The sequence below is a fragment of the Pseudorasbora parva genome, chromosome 11, assembly GCF_024679245.1.
Source record: "Pseudorasbora parva isolate DD20220531a chromosome 11, ASM2467924v1, whole genome shotgun sequence".
Taxonomy (NCBI): domain Eukaryota; kingdom Metazoa; phylum Chordata; class Actinopteri; order Cypriniformes; family Gobionidae; genus Pseudorasbora; species Pseudorasbora parva.
This window is the reverse complement of record NC_090182.1, coordinates 14,909,235-14,915,717: the sequence shown is the minus strand read 5'-3', so window position 1 is coordinate 14,915,717 and position 6,483 is coordinate 14,909,235.

Sequence of the window (6,483 nt, the reverse complement as noted above, 5' to 3'; positions counted from 1 at the left end):
AGACCTAAAGCATTTTTCTGTGCTCTCTATTATACAAGTATATGATTATGCTAACCTCTCTTGTTAATGTGGATTTTCAAATGTGGATTTTCACTCTCTATTAAAAAAGAAAAACCTATAGAAAATGATGATCGTATTTGGAAACATCCTAGCAATGGCACTGTTGCAGTAGTTTTGTTTTATTTGATGTTGTTTATTGTAATGCTTGTCCAAAGGTCCATTTATTGGGGGCATCCAATGAACGTTTCCTGTGGGAGATGGTCTGTTACACTGTATACTATGATACAAGATATGCTTTTTCTTTTTCATAATAAAATGAAAATAAAAACTAATCTGCAAGTTCTGTCAAACATTTGACTGAATGTCTGTGTTCATTGATAGCTACTGCACATATTGATAATTGAACATGTATCTTTTATTTTCATCATTGATGCATTACTTAAATAATATTATAAATGTTGATTCTTTAATTTCTCTTTTCCCCCTCTTTTCAATTTACCATTGGCATACCTGTTCATTTTACAGGGATGTTATGTTACACCTTAAAGTTATAGAACCACTGTAATGTATTTTATGAAATGAGATATACATATTGTTAATTGATTATAGGCCTACTACTGTAAAGGTGATTGTAATATTATAGTGTTTATTTTAGGGTTATTACATATCATTTTTATAATGCTGACACTAAAATCAGTAACATTGACAAATTCTTCAAGATGCCTTCAAATGAGCTAGCTACAAAAGATTAGCATTAGCCTACCGATAGGCTACCCATAGATTGATATCTAATAGTTGTTTTTTTCTTTCCTTCTCACTAACAATCAAATATTAAAATAAAATAAAACGCCAACAATAGGCCTAACAATGACTGTAATTTTATTTTCGCAGTAGGCTAACCTATAACGCGACCGTTTTTGAAGCGACTGAGACCGCAAGCCCCCCTCGACAGAAACACGTTGCAATGGCCTCTACATTAAGAGTAAGTTGACTATGAATTGTGGACATTGCACATTGATGTATGACAATTTGACAATGACGGAAAGGGTCCATCAAACACGGGTAGAGATACACTGATGTCATTCTCACTCTGAGCACTAGATGGTGACAAACCTTTACAGATTGTAACTGAAGCAAGTCCTGTAAATTTACATAAAAGCATCTTCTCTCTTTTGTTCACTAGTGTGAACATGTAAACCAGAAAGACTGCTCGAGTGCCATTCAACAGATGCTTCAGTGTACTCTTTGACATGGTCTCCCTGTACATGCGGCGTACTTTGCTCACCATCTGCTGGTTTTGTGTGAGCTTTGTTTATTTGATACTCTGAGTCCTTCCGAATGGTTTTCTGTACAGAATTTAGTTTTGAAGACTTCAGTAAGTACTATTGTGAAGTGTTGTGAAGGTGCCGTCATGCTGTGCCTGTCAATGAGCTGTAGAGTGACATAAGACTGCATCTAAAGGACGCCCCCAAATCAAATAATGATGAAATATTGAGCGTATATGACTGGAGGGGTTCCTGTATGTGTGCCTGTACTGTCCAAGGCACTGCATTTGATATTTTCCAGTGATTGTGTTTCCGATAGGATCAGCAGATTGGAGGTGCATTGCCAGGAGGCAAGGAGATTCCCTGTAGGTTTTTTTCTTTTCTTTAGAAAACATCTGATCTGGTGTCCTCTGTGCCCCATGCCCTTTCAACATATGGCTGATCCTTGACTGGATTACTCAGTCTCAAAGCAGGAATGTGACATTTCGATAGGACTTTAGGATGTCTCTGGCTCAATCTATCGCTGTGGTCTAACCTTAGAAAGAGTAATTTGATGATAAATTACATTTTGACAGTTCCGTCATATAGGCTATTTTATTCACGAAGATGCACAGTATTATCGATTGCTAGTTCACTTACTACATTCCTAAAAGCATGGTTTTATCAACAATGGCATCTGTAATGGATGAATGGGGTGTACGATGTTTTTATTTGTTTTGTATCATCAAAACAGGCTTTTACTCTTATGTGACTTGAGACAGCGATCTAGGCAGCATAGACTTTTTAATTTAACCCTGTTTAATAAGTTCTTGGGAAAACTCGTTGCCTCACATAAAGTAATAGTGCTTATCAAAACACATCCTAAAGTTTCCCAATATGGTAACCTCAAAGAGAGAACTTGACCATGTAAGTGAACTAACTCAGGTTTATCATAAAATATTTTTTACAAGTGCAAGGAATTTTTTATATTGCCCTTATTGTTTTTTACTTAATAATATTGAATTATTGACATGTTATTTTATGATCATTTTATTTTTAAATACAATTTTAACTGCAGGTACAAGAGTGAAAGCTTGACATTTCAAGCATTTTTTTTTTCATTTTTTTTTTTCATTTATGACAACGTTAGGGTTCAGAGTGTGCAAAAAAAAAATATTGGTTTTGAGACCTTTTTATCTTTTAAACATCATAAAAACACGATGAGTTCTTGGAGAAGTCACTTTGCAGGTTATTAGAATACTTGTTTTAAGAAGACTAATAGACAAATAGCTTTTCTTGGTTCAGTCATATTTAGTGAATTAAAACTAACTAACCCTTTGAGACCTTATCTCTAAAAACAAGTCATTGAGCATCCTATTGAAAATATTTTTGTTTTGTTTTGCAGTGAACACAACCCTGATTCATCTGATACATCTTCAAATCTCATGACTGTTCTCCAAACATAATTAAAAGAGAGTGGCTGCAAGACATAAAATATTTGGACAAGTGTGTGTAATTCAACAGAGAGGCGATATTTTCATTTGAAAGGAAAGATATATCCTGAGATAATGATGGAGACGTTTCATCCTGCTTCGAAAGGCTTTTACTTAGAGCGCAGGTGTTATTGCATCTGTCTGATGGGCAAGCCACTAAAGACTGCTAATACAATCTAAATCAGTACACGTGTGGCCTTTCACAGCAGCTCATAAGACTGTGAAGTGAGTCATGATGGCTGTTGATCTCAACCACAGAATTGACTGTTTATTTATGAGCTATGTTGCTTTGGCAGTTTCAAAGGCTTCCATTCAGCCCGTGATGCCGTCAAACCTGCGTCATTTTAGAACAAGGCGACCATCACATGACGCCTCTTAGCTCCTATTTGTTTCATGTGGGTGCTGTCTGAGAGACTCTTTCAGCTTCGTAATCGCCCAAAAGGGGAGATGGCTTTTTCCAAGCTGCCCGGCAAGGAAAATGAATGCATCTTAAAACGTAACTTGTTTTGTTTAATACGGTTCGATGTCTTTTCTCTGAAAGCTAATGAATGGAGCAGGGTCAGCAAAGTTCAGCACGCAATCAACAAATTTACACTGTTTGCCCTGGTGGGGGTGAAACTTGAGAGGATTTTAAAAGTGAATTGATGTCTGAGGTCGTGAGGCCTTTTCATCGCTGCGTGACTCCGATAAAGCCTGCCAGGGACAATACCTCCTCCTGCATGTGGAGGATTGGGAAGTTTCCAAACCTTTTCTCGCTTTCCCTCCCTCAGTCGTCCTACAAATGACTCAAAATTGATTCGTATCTCCCACACTTTCCACACTATTCTGGCTTGTTACCAAATCGTCCAGTCGCCCATCATCTTGTCCCATGGCGTGTGGCTGTGTGAGAAGTCTCCGTCCAGCAGAGAGTTCATGGCATTTATTGCTCCTAATGGATTGATTGGATGATTGCGTAATTCGATTGGCTATCCAGTGGCTACCAGGAAGCTTTAACCAATTGAATCAGAGTTTTGTTCGATTAATGGGTAGATTAGATAATGTGATTGTGGGGTTTGCTGTTCTTAGCATTTTCTTCCTCTGATGATACTTCACAGAAAGATGCTCAATCTGAATGTACATAAGAGCCTAATATATATGGCATGTTGGCACTCGGGACTGCCATCTGACAACTAAATTAGAAGCTGTAAAAAGAAGAAACGCCCATCCAATTTACGCTTCTGTCCCTTTTTTTGCATTAGTTTAGAAATGATGCAATGCAAGATATGAATTGAGCGTGATTACACAAACTGCATGCGTAATATCAGGTTTTGTGATCTGGGTTGTGATTCAGAGCTCTCATAAGCTTACATTAAATGTTCACTTAAGTGTTGCTCTCACAGTGCTAATTACCCCTCTTTTATCATACGCTTTTATTACCTCTGAAATATTTTCACATGCAACGTTACACACATTGGCTCATTGTTCACAGCCTGTGCTTTTAATGTAATGTCTGTTTTATATGGATGCCCTGAGCATTAACTCCCACTAAAATTTTACAGCACGCCTGTGAGGCAGCATGTAATGGGATCTCACCTATTATGAGTTTTTCTCCTTTACAAAATCTGTTAAGCTTTGCTCTGCGCCTGCCCTTACAAAAGTAGCATGTGGCAGTATCATATAATAATATGGCTGGATTTTAATGTATATATAGCATATACTGAATGAAATATCATTATATTTATTTAACTCTATGTATGTCATGGGAATGAAACCCGCCATGACCTTGGCATTGCTATTGCAGATCAGTATTATAGTTTATTTAATTAATTAAGACCTAATAAATTAATTGTATTTGAATATTTAGTTGAAAACTTGAGTCCCCAACTGAGCAAGCCAAGCTAAAAGGCGACAGTGGCAACGAACCAAAACTTCAATTCAAGCTTAATAGCAATTTACAAGCAGATTGCTGTCTACTACATGAAGGCGGTCTAGGGCTATGTTCACATTATCCATTTTTGGGATAGATGGATAGATAACTGCATATACTTAGAGGTGTGATTCTCAAATGACTTTCCAAACCCGTAAGACTTTCGTTCATTTTGGGAACACAAATAAATGCATTTTCTAAAAATAATATCTGAGTCAGTTGTGTACTCCATTGTCAGCTTTGTAAGTAATATTTTATGCTTAAAAAAGTTCATTAAGAGATCATAAAACTATTCCATATGAATTTAGTCCAAACACAATCGCTTTATATGATGAACAGATTGAATTTAGGCTTGTATTCACATAAACATTGATCAGTGAACACAAACAGAAGCTCAAATGTGCTTTGTAACACATGAGAACAAACCTCTTTGGTTCTTGAGAAAGCTCAAACCAAACATGCTGCGTAACATGGAAATGAACCTCATTGGTTCTTGCTGAAGCTCAAACGTGCTGTGTAACACAAGAATGAACCTCATTGGTTCTTGCTGAAGCTCAAACGTGCTGCGTAACACGAGAATGAACCTCATTGGTTCTTGCTGAAGCTCAAACGTGCTGCGTAACACAAGAATGAACCTCATTGGTTCTTGCTGAAGCTCAAACGTGCTGCGTAACACAAGAATGAACCTCATTGGTTCTTGCTGAAGCTCAAACGTGCTGCGTAACACAAGAATGAACCTCATTGGTTCTTGCTGAAGCTCAAACGTGCTGCGTAACACAAGAATGAACCTCATTGGTTCTTGCTGAAGGTCAAACATGCTGCGTAACACAAGAATGAACCTCATTGGTTCTTGCTGAAGCTCAAATGTGCTGCGTAACACAAGAATGAACCTCATTGGTTCTTGCTGAAGCTCAAACGTGCTGCGTAACACAAGAATGAACCTCATTGGTTCTTGCTGAAGCTCAAACGTGCTGCGTAACACAAGAATGAACCTCATTGGTTCTTGCTGAAGCTCAAACGTGCTGCGTAACACAAGAATGAACCTCATTGGTTCTTGCTGAAGCTCAAACGTGCTGCGTAACACAAGAATGAACCTCATTGGTTCTTGCTGAAGCTCAAACGTGCTGTGTAACACGAGAATGAACCTCATTGGTTCTTGCTGAAGGTCAAACAGGCTGCGTAACACACGAGAATGAACCTCATTGGTTCTTGCTGAAGCTCAAATGTGCTGCGTAACACAAGAATGAACCTCATTGGTTCTTGCTGAAGCTCAAACGTGCTGCGTAACACAAGAATGAACCTCATTGGTTCTTGCTGAAGCTCAAACGTGCTGCGTAACACAAGAATGAACCTCATTGGTTCTTGCTGAAGCTCAAACGTGCTGTGTAACACGAGAATGAACCTCATTGGTTCTTGCTGAAGGTCAAACAGGCTGCGTAACACACGAGAATGAACCTCATTGGTTCTTGCTGAAGCTCAAACGTGCTGCGTAACACAAGAATGAACCTCATTGGTTCTTGCTGAAGGTCAAACAGGCTGCGTAACACAAGAATGAACCTCATTGGTTCTTGCTGAAGCTCAAACGTGCTGTGTAACACAAGAATGAACCTCATTGGATCTTGTGGAAGCTCAAACGTGCTGCGTAACACAAGAATGAACCTCATTGGTTCTTGCTGAAGCTCAAACGTGCTGCGTAACACAAGAATGAACCTCAATGGTTCTTGCTGAAGCTCAAACGTGCTGCGTAACACAAGAATGAACCTCATTGGTTCTTGCTGAAGCTCAAACGTGCTGCGTAACACAAGAATGAACCTCATTGGTTCTTGCTGAAGCTCAAACG